The sequence below is a fragment of the Oncorhynchus gorbuscha genome, linkage group LG05 (genome assembly GCF_021184085.1).
Source record: "Oncorhynchus gorbuscha isolate QuinsamMale2020 ecotype Even-year linkage group LG05, OgorEven_v1.0, whole genome shotgun sequence".
Lineage (NCBI taxonomy): Eukaryota > Metazoa > Chordata > Actinopteri > Salmoniformes > Salmonidae > Oncorhynchus > Oncorhynchus gorbuscha.
The window spans coordinates 30,901,807-30,918,948 of record NC_060177.1 but is presented as its reverse complement, the minus strand read 5'-3'; the positions used below and the strand labels follow the sequence as shown (position 1 = coordinate 30,918,948).

The 17,142-nt window shown below is 43.0% G+C and overlaps 1 protein-coding gene across 1 annotated transcript in view; it reads right to left on the bottom strand.

The window, feature by feature from the left end:
• Nucleotides 1-16,810, bottom strand: part of LOC124035833 (coiled-coil domain-containing protein 102A-like) — a 69,357-nt gene extending 52,547 nt beyond the window's left edge. The window contains exon 1 of the mRNA XM_046349609.1: nt 16,612-16,810. The gene's annotated coding sequence lies outside the window, so the exon portion shown is untranslated. The remainder of the gene's footprint in view (nt 1-16,611) is intronic.
• Nucleotides 16,811-17,142: the final 332 nt, after the last annotated feature.

The window sequence follows — 17,142 nt, the reverse complement described above, 5'->3', positions numbered from 1 at the left end:
AATTTAAAGCTTTGAAACCAAGCCAGCGTGAGATGTTCCAAACTTCAAACGGTCTGAGAAAATAAATGCTCAACTCATACGAAGTAGAGCACTTCAGAAAAAAAGATTTGTAACTCGAGACCTGCACTCAATATATTTTCCTCAAACAAAACTCACCAGAATTAGGACTTCCCCCTTATGACTCGTCAAAGGAATGTCCATTGAGGATGTTCAACTGCCTGTGCAGCGGAAGCGGAACGGTGGGATGGGTTTTGCTGATTCATAACTCATTACATTTCAGTTATCATCCTCAGAAGGAAGGGAACCTCACAGCTGTGATAAAGACCAGGCAGGGGTTAGAGGTCAGCAGTGAGTTATAACAGGACAGCCTGCTCTGCCTGCCAGGCAGTAAGGAACAGCAAACATGGGTAGACTCAGAGGCTCTCCAACTCCAACTACCAAAGTCGAAGGGCTCAATTCAATCAGATCTATTTAAATCCCATGCAGCCTTGCTTACGAGTTGGAACACTGGAATGTGAGCGTCATTATTTCTATATAGCCTACCCTTTCTCTTCCTGTATTTCTAACGTAGGGGTTCCCAAACTTTTTTGGCCCACTACCCCATTTTGATATCTGATAAATTCTCACGAGCCCAACCAAAAATGATTTGGGGCTATGGCAGTCATTTGAAAAACATTCTAACAGTATTTCTGATTGTCTTCTCAACACACCATTACATATTTTTCATGCGGGGCTATGACAGTCAATTGCAAATTAGACAGACATAATTTATTTATCTTCTCTCACCACCACTAATGAAATGGGTGTGCTTAATGCATATCACGTCGGAGCTTCTCAAAGTCAGGGGGCGTGGTTGACACTGCGCACCTCATCTCTGCTGTCAAATCAAACTTGGATCGATATTTGGTTTTAATGCAGACGAGAGCACTGAATACATCTTCACACAGATGCACTACATTACTAAAAGTATGTGGACAGCAACTCGTCAAACATCTCATTCCAAAACCATTGGCAATAATATGGTGTTGGTCCACCCTTTGCTGCTATAACAACCTCCACTCATCTGGAAAGGCTTTCCACTAGATGTTGTAACATTGCTGTGGGGACTTGCTTCCATTCAGTCACAAGAGCATTAGTGAGGTCAGGCACTGATGTAGAGTGATTAGGCCTGGCTCGCAGTCGGTGTTCCTATTCATCCCAAAGGTGTTCAATGGTGTTGAGGTCGGTGCTCTATGCAGGCCAGTCAAGTTCTTCCACACCGATCTTGACAAACCATTTCTGTAGTGAACTCGTTTTGTGCACAGGGGGCATTGTCATGCTGAAACAGGAAAAGGCCTTCTCCAAACTGTGTCCATAAAGTTGGAAGCACAGAATCGTCTAGAAAGTCATTGTATGCTGTAGCATTAAGATATCCCTTCACTGGAACTAAGGGGCCTGAACCATGAAAAACAGCCCCAGACCATTATTCCTCCTCGCCGACGCTTGGCATTGCGCATGGTGATCTTAGGCCATGGAAACCAATTCCTTGAAGCTCCCGACGAACAGTTATTGTGATGACAATGCTTCCAGAGGCAGTTTGGAACTCGGTAGTGAGGGTTGCAACTGACGACAGACGATTTTTTCGATTTTTACACGATATGCGCTTCAACACTCAGAGGTCCCGTTCTGTGAAATTGTGTGGCCTCCCACTTTGCGGCTAAGTCGTTGTTGCTTCTAGAGGTTTCCACTTCACAATAACAGCACTAACAGTTAACCGGGGCAGCTCTAGCAGGGCAGAAATTTGACAAACTGACTTGTTGGAAAGGTTGCTTCCTATGACGGTGCCACGTTGAAAGTCACTGAGCTCTTCAGTAAGGCCATGCCAATGTTTGTCTATGGAGATTGCATGGCTGTGTGCTCAATTTATAAACCTGTCAGCAATGGATGTGGCTGAAATAGCCAAATCCACTCATTTGAAAGGGTGTCCACATACGTTGCATATATAGTGTATGAGCTGGCTAAGGGTACCATGAGTTTTATGGTGCTTCAAGACCACTTGGAAAAATATGAGGTCAAATCATAACAGTGAACTTCAGGTCGGGTTGGAATTCTGAGCTAAATGACTTTTTAAATCCCAGTTGGAGCTCGTTTTTTTCAGAGTTCCCAGTTGTCTTGAACGCACTGAAGTCTGAGATTTCCAAGTTTCCAGTTTCTAATTCCCAGTTGTTATGAACACAGGCTTCGTGACAATGATCCAAGAGCAGCGGCTCACCAATTTGACTGCTCCAATGCAGTTCCACTTCTGGCACTGCCAAAACATCTGCTATGCGGGTGTCTACTATCGCCGGTTAAAGCTTGATCTGATTGATCTGCAACATCGAGAGCATCCTGACCGGTTGCATTACTGCCTGGTACGGCAATTGCTCGGCCTCTGACCGCAAGGCACTTCAGAGGGTAGTGCGTACGGCCTAGTACATCACTGCGGCAAAGCTGCCTGCCATCCAGGACCTCTACCCCAGGCGGTGTCAGAGGAACCCCTAAAAATTGTCAAAGACCCCAGCCAACCCAGTCATAGACTGTTCTCTCTACTACTGCATGGCAAGCGGTACCGGAGTGCCAAGTCTAGGATAAAAAGGCTTCTCAACAGTTTTTACCCCCAAGCCATAACACTTCTGAACAGGTAACATGTGGTTACCCGGACTATTTGCATTGTGTGCCCCCCCCAACCAACCCCTCTTTTATGCTGCTGCTACTCTCTGTTCATCATATATGAATACTCACTTTAACCATACCTACATGTAGATACTACCTCAATAAGCCTGACTAACCGGTGTCTGTATATAGCCTTGCTACTCTTATTTTCAAATATATTTTTACTGTTGTTTTATTTCTTTACTTACCCCCACACACACACACACACACGCGCACACACACACACACACACACACACACACACACACACACACACACACACACACACACACACACACACACACACACACACACACACACACACACACACACACACACACACACACACACACACACACACACACACACACACACACACACACACACACATACCTTTTTTTCCCACACTATTGGTTAGAGCCTGTAAGTAAGCATTTCACTGTAAGGTCTACACCTGTTGTATTCGACGCACATGACAAATAAACTTTGATTTGATTTGAATCTAGGCTAGCCATTCCCTATTTATAGTGCTAGCTGTGGTGTTGCCATGGCAATCGATGAACAATGGGTGACAGACATAGCAATTGAGAATCTGTCATTTACATCCAGACACAGAAATGGGTTAGTACACTCTGAGCCCTGGTCTAATACGCAATGTCCATCGCCAATGGAAACCCTAGTCACACAGAGTAAAAAACTGTCAGTCTTCTTTACCTCAAAATAACATTTCTGAAGCTTGTTTCTATGGTTACACATGTATAACTCAATGTGTGTCTCGTCATCTATGGCATGGGGCCTAACTCATCTGAACCCACACAGTTCATTCTAGTTCCCCTCTGTCTGACACTGCACAACAATAGGAAGAGTCGTGTTCCATGTGGACCTACACTCTTAGGAACAATCTAGAACCTAAAAGGGTTCTTCAGGTGTCCCCATAGGAGAACCCTTTTTGGTTCCAGGTAGAACCCTTTCCGCAGATATTTCTACATGGAACCCAAAAGGGTTCTACCTGGAACCAAAAAGGGTTATCTGATGGGGAAAGTCGAAGAACCCTTTTGGAACCTTTTTTACGAAAGAGTGTAGGTGTTGTGGCTGCAGTGGGATTTGGGTTTACCATGTATAATACACTGCATTCCTGAACCATGACTCACTAACATCCTGTCCTCATGCACAGAAACTTAGACCCACACATATGCCTTTAAAAATACTGTCATGCATCACACACACACACCTGACACCTACGCACATGCACGCACGCAAACACAAGTGCGCACATAAATCACACCCTATTGCTGCAGACGGTGGCATGAGATTTGGTCACTAATGTTGACATTCTAACCCCATCGCTAAACTGTTGGGGTGGGATGTGTGAAATGTTCATTTCACATTTTCCCTCCAACCTCAGCCCCCACAAAGATGCTTTAGTCACACCACATTCAGGGACAAGATCAGAGAGAAGATGACTTGAAGGAGAGGAAATGGACACTGGACAGCCATACAAAAGGAATAAAAGCAGAATCACAAAGCTCCATGAAATTCCAAAGCACAAACATTACTGGATGGAGGTCATTTGGAAGACTTTTTAAACAAACACAAACTAACACTCATCCCACATGCAAACACATGAACCCACAAATAAACAAATACCAAAGAATGACTCACAGACCGAGGTCGCAGGTCCCTGTAACTACTAACAGGAGTCCCTATGACAGTCGCCCACATTAAAAGTCTGATTGATGTGATCAAAGAGCAAACTGGAGCTGAACTGGAGCAGAATCGCAGCTAGATTCACTGGCAGCAGGATATAAACTAGATCTAATTAAAAGAGTACCACTGGAATGTGTGTGGGTTTTTTACAGACTTGGAAGTGGGATGAGGATGAGGTGAGACGTAATAACATTGCAATGGGCTTTGGACACCTTAAAAGTGCTACTGTACATGACTACAATCCCTTACAATCAATTCATATTGTCTACTCGTTTAGAGGATTGGTTACCACACACATATACATGTCTGCATAAACAAATGCACACATACAATGTACGCAACATGACACACATATTGAACATATTTTGAAGGCTTCACTGATATATAATAACTATTTGAGGTACATACAGTATATTTGTCCTAATTCACAGACGGACAAGAATGTATTATACAGGTGTGATTTGGAAATGTGTATTTTGCGTATCCCAACTCCCCACGAGACACCCTTGGAGAGTGGGGTCACAACCAGCCAGACCCTGGAGCAATTAAGGCTATGTGGCTTGCTCCGGGGCACAGCGACAGATTTTATACCTTCAGCTCGGGGGATTCAAAGTAGCGATCTTTCGGTTACTGGCCCAATGCTCTAACCGCTAGGTTACCTGTCGCCTGTGTTGTGGCGATGATGTGCTGGGTTCAGCATAGTGGCCTTGCTCTGTCTCAGAGTTGTCTCTACCTGTGTATTGCTGACTGAGTGTCCAGAGTCTAGAGCGGCTCTGCACTATTAAATAGCCATAATTTATTCAGCAGCCAGCCCAGAGCCCAGGCAGGCCAGGAAGTGATGGAGGGCTGGAGAGATACTATTTGACTGCCTGTTTCACTGCCTGCTCTCTGCAGCTTGGTGAGTGTATACAGTATATCTTTCAGCCCTGTGTTACAGCTCCTAAGCTAAGAGTAGATCATGACTGCAGGGTACGAGCTTCAAAGCGTGAAACAAATGAATTCATTTTTATGGGCAATTTCTGCATACTCTTTACAGTTAGGGTTAAGGTTAGGTATTAACTCTGAATGGTTAAGGTAAGGGTTAAGGTTTGGGATAGACTCAAATCTCAAAAACAACTTTCTACCGCTGGATTCAAACTTGAAACCTTTTGAATCGGAGGCAAATTCGAATCTAGCAATAGAAAGTTGTTTCTAGTTGTATGCCTTATCCAAATGCCCTATCAAAACCAAAACCTACTTGAAGGTAACAGAGCTTCAATGTTGCCCCTAGAGGCCAGTTTCCACGTCCTGACGTCCTCAGCCAGGGATGGATGTCGAATACTGACCTGGCAGGTTAATGCCGCAGTACAAACCCCAATTTATCTCTCCCCATTAGTGGGGTCAAACTGTCTGGGATTAGGGGCTAGAGAGGGAGGAGCATATCACTCATATAAATTCAGACAGAAACACACATAAAGTTTGTTGTAAAGGCCATCTGGTCTGTTGATAGGTTGCTTCCTTGTTGGAGCAGAACGACACAAGGCTCAGATCTGTCCGTAACCCCCCTTACAGGCATCTCCTATAAGCACTAAAATGACCGAGCAGGATTAGGACGTTTTATTGAACGAAGCTGGGGGTGTAGGGAGAAGACACCAGTCACAGTAGGTTCAAAGATCTTTTGTCAGGAGATGTAAAAGAAACACCCCAATATATCCACTATCCCCATTTTAGTCATTTTCTCCTCTCTTCTACCATCACCTCAATCCCTCTCCTTGTCCACTCGTACCTCTCCTCTATTCTTCCCACTATCTTCCCCATCCTCCTCCTCCCTCTCTACTGTCACTACTGGGGCTACAGTGGTTCGAGCAGATTCTGAGTGACAGAGTGAATCCTGCATGTCCTCTCCTCCTCAGTGGAGCTGCTCCTCTCTGCAGGGCCCGTCAGCTCAGTGAGGAGTCCTGCTGTTTCAGTCAGAGGAAAACACTAACAATCAGTCCACCACGCCCTCCCATCTGCCCCCCTGCCTCTCAGCTCCCCTTCCCTTAATCATACCTGTCACCAAAACAGCATTTATTTTTCCATTATTTTCCAACAGTATTGATAAGGTCTCCAGCGCAATAAGGAATCATTTGCTATATCCCAATTTCAGCTTGCACGGTTTAATTAAAATCGGAAATGGACCACCTCACATGCTGTTAGGAACGATTAAATAAAAGCCCCAACTCACTCCATGGAGCAGACAATATTATTAGTCATGGGACGACTTTACCTCCCAGGATGGGCCTCAGTGTTTCTTCGCTCTCAGTCTGAAGTGTGCCCGTGAACACATCAGCCAAGTGGATGAGCTGTCCATTATTTACACACAACTTAAAGGTTAACTCAATAAATTGCCTCGGCAGACAGGTGTTGAGGAGAGCAAGAGAGAGCGAGAGACAGAGGCTCTCAGTTAGTTCGTTTAACGAGAGGCAAGTGTCAGGGAATAAGGACAAAAATCCAATGGGATGGTAAATACTGTGGCTGGAACATCAAGCAGGCTACGTTTTGCCGCTAAGTGCAATAAGCCCAACCCCTCACCCCAGGATTGAGGCCACACTAGTGCTATAACACAGTGGGGTGGGGTAAAAGACAATCACTAACGCTGGGGTGGGGACAGATCCTCAGTCCAGTTAGTAGTAGGTGTTAAGTTGCAGTAAAAGGATACAGGCTGTAGAGTATGGATTAAGGCACCTTCCCTTTATTGATCTGACTGTACTTTATTTAGGCATGAATCACAGCTTTCTGCCAGACAAAGATGGCTGACGCTGTGCAGAGCAACTGTGCAGAGCTTGTGTAACTTGTTCTTACTTTTCATCAAATAGAGGGTCCTATTTCTGACAGGGGGCCCGCCCCTATTAGCCGGGCATCATGGGTAAGTGGTGGCGGCTGTAAGGCAGAAGTAATTGAGCATTAAAGCTCTCTAAATCTGTCTGCACGTGGGCGGACGGAGAGAAACTACAGGATCAGACATTATGATAGGCTCTCCCAGAAGGAGAGGTTTTACTTTGACGCCAACTGCCAAAAGAGGGAAACCGAATACCTCCAGGAATCTCAACAGAGGCTGACCAACGTTACTGTCTAAGACTTTAAATGATAACTCACATGTTGTCCCAGTTGGTAGCGGGATGTGTTGGCCGTCCCCCACATCCCAACAAAGCCCATTCAGTCAGTGCGGTCAGACTACCTGTGGGTATTTCTGTGTAACTGGCTTTGAGATCAACTAGTCCTGCGCAGCAATCTGAGGAGGCTTCAGAGACCTTCATGTGATTGCACCTATAGGAACATAGTCCTCCCTCATATCACTATGAAAGGCAGAACTGACAGCAGACCAAAATAAATCCTTCTCATGGTCTTCTCATCAACACATACAAAGGAAACAGGACAACAATAAAATATGGCATACCAGCATTTATGAGCTCGTATTATAGCAACTGTTTTTGGCTACGTCGACGCCAAATTTTGTCTGGTCAAGGCTGATGGCAGTCTTGGCCTCCACCAATGAAGAGTTAAGGAAATTCAATTTCAATAAATTATCCAGAAACGCAGATTTCCTAAGACTTGTTTTTATTTACTTCAGTGCTTTTATTAACCTATTACAGACATGCACCTACATTTGGTTTGCATGACACACTTCTGTCTTTAATACACACCAAACACACTCATAAATACACAGCGCCCAATGGAATCTGGGCTGCATTATATTAGGGAGAGCAGAGCTAGGTTCTTTAATGTAGCCGAGGCCTGGTCCTCCTCACCATTCGTTCCACTGACAGACCAAACCAGGGCCGATGTCTGCACTCTGTGGATGTAAATAGGGGCCTCTTTCTCTAATAATGAAGCACATAGCATGCCACAGTCCCACTCAACCTAAAGCCACAAACAGCTGCTTCTGGTGCATCTGGCAGACTGCTTAGAGAGGCACAGATCGCCCAATGATGTCAGTCTGTTTGTCCCACCCAAAAGGCTACAGGGTGACTTACGGCCACTCCCCGGAGAGAGGGCAGTCAAACTTGTTTCCAATTTGGAAGGAGAGGGAAGGAAAGCGGGGGTTTGTCAGTGGTGGTCAGTCAATTCCCCAACTCTGTTGTCTGCTCCACCCACATCTCCTTCCTGTGGTCTCCGGACAACAACATAACAATCTCTGAAAACAACGTTAAAGTCACACACACTTGGGTTAAAGAAGCTAGAATTAAACAGAAGGCTGCTTTAATGGCAGCAACCACAGCAAGATTGCCCGATAGTGATGCCCCATTGACAGACAAGACCAAAGGCATTCCATGCCTTGCTCAAATGTAACATTACTGCCAAACAGTAATAACAACGTCTCATATAAAGCTAAAGTCAGAGATTCTGTCAGCTTCACATGGAAAGACTTGCAGGCAGTACCGAGTTCACATCAACAGCCACTGAATCAGAGCTTTTTCTAAACTGTTGTGATGCTCTATTTTTTTTAATGCTTAAACTCAGAAAGGAGCCACATTTCAACAATCTACTACTCTCTGTAACAGCTGACATTATGTCATCAAAACGTTCACAGGAGCCATGTGCCCCTGAGGCCATATTCATGGCAAGCAAGGTCCTTCTTCCACTTTGTTCCAGTGAAATATGCAGTCTCCGAGGGTGTCTTGGAGGATTTGATAAGCAAGAAAAAAACATATTTCCAATTCACACATGCGTATAATACACACTAGAGGTCGACCGATTATGATTTTTCAACGCCGATGCCGATACCGATTATTGGCGGACCAAAACAAAAAAACAAAACCGATTAAACGGACGATTTTTACAAATATATTTGTAATAATGACAATTACAACAATACTGAATGAACACTTATTTTAACTTAATATAATACATCAATAAAAATACATTTAGCCTCAAATAAATAATGAAACAGGTTCAATTTGTTTTAAATAATGCAAAAACAAAGTGTTGGAGAAGTAAAAGTGCAATATGTGCCATGTAAAAAAGCTAACGTTTCAGTTCCTTGCTCAGAACATGAGAACATATGAAAGTTGGTGGTTCCTTTTAACATGAGACTTCAATATTCCAAGGTAAGAGGTTTTAGGTTGTAGTTAATATAGTATTTATTGTAATATTTCTCTCTATACCATTTGTATTTCATATACCTTTGACTATTGGATGTTCTTATAGGCACTTTAGTATTGCCAGTGTAACAGTATAGCTTCCGTCCCTCTCCTCGCCCCTACCTGGGCTCGAACCAGGAAAACATCGACAACAGCCACACTCGAAGCAGCGTTACCCATGCAGAGCAAGGGGAACAACCACTCCAAGTCTCAGAGCGAGTGACGTTTGAAAAGCTATTAGCGCGCACACCGCTAACTAGCTAGCCATTTCACATCGGTTACACCAGCCATTAGGCTGATAGGCTTGAAGTCATAAACAGCCCTGTGCTTGCAAAGAGCTGCTGGCAAAACGCACTAAAGTGCTGTTTGAATGAATGCTTACGAGCCTGCTACTGCCTACCATCGCTCAGTCAGACTGCTCTATCAAATATCAAATCATATATTTAATTATAACATAATAGCACACAGAAATACGAGCATTTGGTCATTAATATGGTCGAATCCGGAAACTATAATTTCGAAGACAAAACGTTTATTATTTCATTGAAATACGGAATCGATGGGTATTTTATCTAAACGGGTCTAAATATTCTTGTTACATTGTACAACCTTCAATATTATGTCATAATTACATATAATTCTGGCAAATTAGGCGACCCAAACTGTTGCATATACACTGACTCTGCGTGCAATGAACGCAAGAGAAGTGACACAATTTCACCTAATTAATATTGCCTGCTAACCTGGATTTCTTTTAGCTAAATATGCAGGTTTAAAAATATATACTTCTGTGTATTGATTTTAAGAAAGACATTGGTGTTTATGATTAGGTACAGTCGTGCAACGATTGTGCTTTTTTCGCAAATGCGCTTTGTTAAATCATCCCCCAGCGTTGCATCGATTATATGCAACGCATGACACGCTAGATAAACTAGTAATATCATCAACAATGTGTAGTTAGCTAGTGATTATGATTGATTGATTGTTTTTTATAAGATAAGTTTAATGCTAGCTAGCAACTTACCTTGGCTTCTACCGCATTTTCGTAACAGGCAGGCTCCTCGTTGAGTGCAATGAGAGGCAGGTGGTTAGAGCATTGGACTAGTTAACCGTAAGGTTGCAAGATTGAATCCCAGAGCTGACAAGGTAAAAATCTGTCGTTCTGCCCCTGAACAAGGCAGTTGACCCACCGTTCCTACGCCGACATTGAAAATAAGAATGTGTTCATAACTGACTTGCCTAGTCAAATAAAGGTGTCAAAATTCGGATTAATCGGTCGACCTCTAATACACACGTGTACATAGGTGAAATAGGACAAATATATTACTATGCAAAGGCCAGCAAATTCCTCCTAGATCCTCTCATCATTGATAAAAAGTATTTTCTTCTCTCCGTTCTCCCAGGTTTGGCCTGCTAGCAGATTCTGGTCATAGCTACAGAGAGGGAGAGAGAGAGAGAGAGAGAGAGAGAGAGACAGAGAGAGAGACAGAGAGAAAGAGAGAGAGGCAGAGAGAGAGAGAGAGAGAGAGAGAGAGAGAGAGAGAGAGAGAGAGAGAGAGAGAGAGAGGCAGAGAGAGAGAGAGACAGAGAGAGAGAGACAGAGAGAGAAAGAGAGAGACAGAGAGAGAGAGAGACAGACAGAGAGTGAGAGAGAGAAAGACAGCGAGCGGAAGACGGAGAGAGACGCTAACACAGAGTGCTTTCATAGACACAGTCCTACTGTGAGATATCATCGACATCTGTCTTATCACAGCTCCTCATCAGAGCCACAAGTCTCAATCTGACACCAAGGGTAAACAGCTCACCCACCTAGCTGCTCAGAGCATGGACGGACTGGACAGACAAAAATAAATGACACAAACCAACCCTAACTGTCTCAAGATCTTAAGTAAAATAGTGATGGACGCTGGTTATTGATACATGATCCTCGACATACAAGATAAGATCTAAACCTGTGTGATGGTGCCATACTGAACACTATGCAGACCTCTGGGTATCGGCCATATCATCCGTTATCACAGTGGTGAGTCACGAGTGAGCTCTGCAGAAGGCTGACAATTCAATTGAGAGATTAGGACACCAAAAAACAAACAAGAACTGTCTCTTATCTCTTAACCTTTTCAAGTGTGAATTCCAAATATCTCTCCCCAGCGTGAGTTTCTTTATGCGTGAGATGTCAGAATGCACTCCCTGTTCCAAAATGTGATTGTTACGCAACAGGAAAGACCGTGCTGCCCTCAGGCTTTACTGAGCAGGACAAACTTCTCTCTTCGAAGAGAGTCCAAGCACTTCCCCAGTGTTTCCCCAAATCAAGTATGCAGACATTTGCGCAGTCTTGCACAAATGTTCCCCCCCTGGCACATTTTCTGTCTGGGGCTCGCATTGTCTTTGTTGTTGTTTTCCTTACAAATAATAACTTTGGACATGTGTGTGTGTTCCTATCAAAGTAAGTGCCTTATTTCCTGTATATCATGTTGTTGTTTCTACTGTAGCATACCGTATGTATGGAGCATAATGTATTTACTGTTTTATTCACATGTTTTCAAAGACTGGTGACAAATCATGCATTTCAATTCTTGCATAGATTGTAATGAACACATATGATGTGTGTAAAAAATACTTTTTGGAACGTTGTATGGGTTAAGAACAGCTAATGTTAAGCTATTTGCCAGCTAAGTGTGACGCCATGTTTGTTGACATTATACTCCTTCCAGTTCTCTGCTGCCAATGACTGGAACGAACTACGAAAATCTCTGAAACTGGAAACACTTATCTTCCTCACTAGCTTTAAGCACCAGCAGTCAGAGCAGCTCACAGATTACTGCACCTGTACATAGCCCATCTATAATTTAGCCCAAACTACCTCTTTCCCTACTGTATTTATTTTATTTATTTATTTTGCTCATTTGCACCCCATTATTTTTATTTCTACTTTGCACATTCTTCCACTGCAAATCTACCATTCCAGTGTTTTACTTGCTATATTGTATTTACTTTGCCACCATGGCCTTTTTTTGCCTTTACCTCGCTTATCTCACATCATTTGCTCACATCGTATATAGACTTGTTTCTTGACTGTATGTTTGTTTTACTCCATGTGTAACTCTGTGTTGTTGTATGTGTCGAACCGCTTTGCTTTATCTTGGCCAGGTCGCAATTGTAAATGAGAACTTGTTCTCAACTTGCCTACCTGGTTAAATAAAGGTGAAATAAAAAAAATAAAAAAATACAATGCTTAGTGGGAGTCACGTAAACGTCTGTCAGACCAAAGATGTTATAACAAAATGAGGTGAAGGGATAGTTCGCTAATTTTCCGTGTAAACTTCCGAAGTGAATGAAGGGAAGTGAATGACGGTAGACGACACACCCCCTTCAACATGCATACTGCAAACAGACCAAACTCATCTTGTCTCCTCTTCCTATCTTTGGTTGGAGCGGAAAAACAAATATGCGAGCACAAACAACCCATCGTCGGATTACTTCCAATTTTTTAACGTTTTTTACTCAATTATTTCGATCAATGGTGAGCTCACTTGTGATGTGACGAATTGCAAAATAGTCATTGCTATTAGCTCATTCATATTATGGTTTCTGTCAGCCCGGGCATCAGCGCGAGGTTTGGATGATTGTGTTATGCTGTCGATACTTCTGTGAATGTCTGAACATTGCATCCAAAAATAAACGGGTCACATTCAGGACATAACGTTGTAAGGACTGTGTTTATGCAAAATGTTTCTGTGAGAAAACAGCTCAAACGCTGACTGTTGCGTCAATCGAAAATGGACGTTCTAAATAACTGTTCTAATCGGTTTGAGAGTACGCTGCAGGGACCACTGTAGAATGATCACACCTGTGTGTTGGTACGTGTCAAAGCGTTAATGAGCTTCTGGATCAGTCATTAAGCCAAGCCTCAGACTGTAGAACTCATCCTAAGACTGATGACATGAAGACAATAAGCATGGTCATGGGGCTGGCTGAGATAGCACTGCAATAGGAGCTTCTATACATCAATCCGTCATAGGGTCTCTGTCCCTGACCATGAATTTACCAGAGCTGATAGAAGAAATGGCTCCTTAAACATGTATTAACAGTCATTACTTATTGCACCCAATTGCCACAGAGGTCTACTGACGTCAGCTCTGATTGGTCACTTGTTTTTCTTCTGGATACGTCTTCCAGTCGGGAATAAATAACAATATGTATAGATCTCCTGTTGACAGCAACTTGACTTCAAAGCCCAAAGACATGTCAGTCAAATAACTGGATTAGAGAGAGAGAGGGTAGGGGAGGGGGGGGGGGGGGAGCGAGTGATAGAGAGAGCAAAGGGAATGGAGAAGGGGGGTTTGAGGGGAGAGCAAACACCAGGACAGAGTAAAGAGCTGGGTGTGGAGGAATGGAATGCATTTAGCGAGAATGATTGTAGGTACACTGTCAATTTGGCATGCAGGCTACATACCAATTGCTCTTGATTGCACCGAAATAAACACAGTACAGCCTCCAGTATTTATCCTGGACATTCACTAAAAGAGTAGCCGTGCTACACTTAACCACTAGTACTCTATGAGCCATTGTTATAGTCTGACATTGTTTATGTAAGTGTTGAGATGTGTGGAGAGGTATTGGAGGATGTTGATATTCCACACAGGAACTTAGACAAAGGAGAGGTATTTTCAAAGCCAAAGGCACAGTCTACTCTACATTAAGCGAAGAGTCTTTGGGTTTTCAGAAAAGCGGTACATCAATCCTGTGTAGTTATTGTTATTACTCACACACACACACACAGATTCAGAATATCAGTTCACAGACCCACAGTCTGATGCATGTGGCACGCAAGCAGATGGGTATCTGCCATCCTAAAAATGGGGTGTTGCCATGACAACCACACATGGTGGCGTTGTACATCTGTATGTGTGCGTGTGTGCGTGTGTGCGTGAGTGAGTGAGTGAGAGAAGAAACCCAATAGAAATGGGAATTATCTCAGTATTTGGGTCTGTCTGTTTAGCTGCCCCATGCATCAGGGAGCCATTAAGTAGCTTACTAAAGCAAGCCCAGTTAGGGTTCGGACATTCATTCAGGGGGTTATGTGCCTGAATGTGGGTTAGTAAGGTTGTAAAGAAAAGATCAGCTGGACTCATCCCCATCATCCTCATTCTTGTCATCTTCATCAACAGTCATCCAGTAGGTAGGCAGACTATAGTAGGCTAAACAGGGACATCACTGGGGTGGACTACAGCTAGAGTGGCCAGGGTTTCAGTGAGCATGTCTCACTCAGCCCCAAGCCTGGTTAGTCGAGACAGGAGCATTGAGAAAAGAAGTGGAATAAAAGGGAGAAAGAGAGAAATCATGACATCTGTGGGCGACAAGAGGCCTCAAGATTATTCTGAAAAAAGGTGGAGGTGGAGAAAGGGGAACATGGTGAGAGTTATTGGGCCTGCTGTACTATAAATCCATTTTCACTTTTCCGCAAGATTTTATTTAAATGCTCTCTATTGTAACCATTTTTAAAACGGAAACCAATATGCGAAGATGACAACCTACCATTATAACTTAGAGTGGTGGGATTTATAGTGTAAGAATATTTTCTGTGGCCTTGGAGTTGCGGCAGCGTAGCCTAGTGGTTAGAGTGTTGGACTAGTAACCGGAAGGTTGGGAGTTCAAACCCCCGAGCTGACAAGGTACAAATCTGTCGTTCTGCCCCTGAACAGGCAGTTAACCCACTGTTCCCAGGCTGTCATTGAAAATAAGAATATGTTCTTAACTGACTTGCCTGGTTAAATAAAGGTAAAATTATTTTAAAAAAAATCATAATAATTACAAGTGTGGAAAATGTGAGAGTGACCTGGGCTTAACAAAACGTGTCTGGCCTCACGTTAACACTGTTTTGAAGTGGGAGGCCAAGGGTGTTTTTTAAAGATGGGTGTAAAGGCAGATGGCCCAGACCCAGACCCAGCTTGGAGGAAAAAAATATGTTATGTTTTTAAAAACCTGAAGGCTATATCCATTCAATCAAGATCCCGCTTGGTTTGTTTGGGAAGGGGAACAGAGATGAAAGGGAGAGGAAGAGAGACACATGGAGATAGAAAGAGGAATGGAGTTCACTTGAAAACAAACCATAATAAACATGTCCTATTGATTCAATGTCACTTTCACAGTACTATAGAAAATATAACAACAAAAAACATGTAATGGGGTACACTAAAATAAGATTATACAGCATAGTATGCTACAGAGCTGGCATCATCTCCTGGGAAACACCCATTCCTTACAAACAAACTAAATTAAAAAGAAGGGTAAGATGTCATGTAACAATGGAATTTCCAACAAAGTAGGCCTACACACACAAAAAAAAATGTATATTTAGAAAAAGATCATGCAGAGATTTCCAGTCCTGTAGAACGAATGAACTCCTATGCTGATTTTAACACTGTAGAGCTAGTTCTTTGACAACAATGATGACACAAAACTTTCAGCAGATGGATTCGCCAAGAACGATACCTCTGAATGTAAAAAAACGTGTCACTCCACAAACCTGTTATTCGGTGTCATTCAACGGTCTCATTCAACAGTCCTCTAAAATTGTTGTAGCAAATACTGTAGTGTAGCATGATTGTTTCTTCAATAAGAGGTACAGTATCAATCAAACTTGTGAACTTCGCACTTTGTTGTGAGATTGTAACACACGCGCCTCGTTATTAACGAGTTATAAGTGCGTCAATGCAGTTCATAAGCAAAGCCATTTCACAGTGGAAATGTCGGTCAACTCAAACAGAGAATAATTAACTCCTGACAGCTACAATACTACCAGCGAGCTAGGTGGTGACAAAAAAATAATTCCATTATATTAACTTCATGGTGTGGTAATTCTGTAGTAAAAGCGAGGAATAATGGGTCTGTGACAATGTATCAACATTGTCAAGTTAAGTCAACATACAGACAAACGTATTATTTATTCACGAATGTTGAATAATATCCATGCGCACACAAGGACAGAAAGGGATCAGACTGGGCTTTCCTGCATGGAATTCTGCCGTGTTGTCTGTCATTTGACACCCCGGTGTTGAAAGCAAGCTGTGGCTTTTAATTAAGTGAAACTAGCTGTCCACTGCAGAATAAAATACATATATGCACATACCTTTATAATGGCACAATTTCAGTTTATTCTAAATGCCACTTGATGCGATATTTGTTGGATAGAAGTCGCTATCCTCTCTTCGCTAGTCTTAACGTCATTCTTCCAACAGGAATTTCTCCTTGGGAATTGGAGGTACGGCTGACCGAGTGGGGAAGCGAAAAGGGGTGGGACTTGGAGACGAAGCTTTGAAACCGTCCATCCAGCCTACTGACAGTTTGAGCATTTGCTTAAATATGGAACGCCGTTTGTGTTTTTGCTGTCAAAAAATATACACGTCAAATAACACTATCTGACGTGTCAAATAACACTATTTGACGTGTCAAATAAGCCTGTTGACCAATCAGGACCCGAATATGACTGCACGTCACATAATAATTGAACACGTTAATTCATTGTCGACGTAATTATTGCACATTGATTACACTATCACTCGCGTTTCATAGGTCACAACGATGCACGGAAAACGTATGCTATGACGCTGGTCAAGTTGTCTTGCGCGGGTGCGGCTGCCGCACGAGCGTAGACACACTT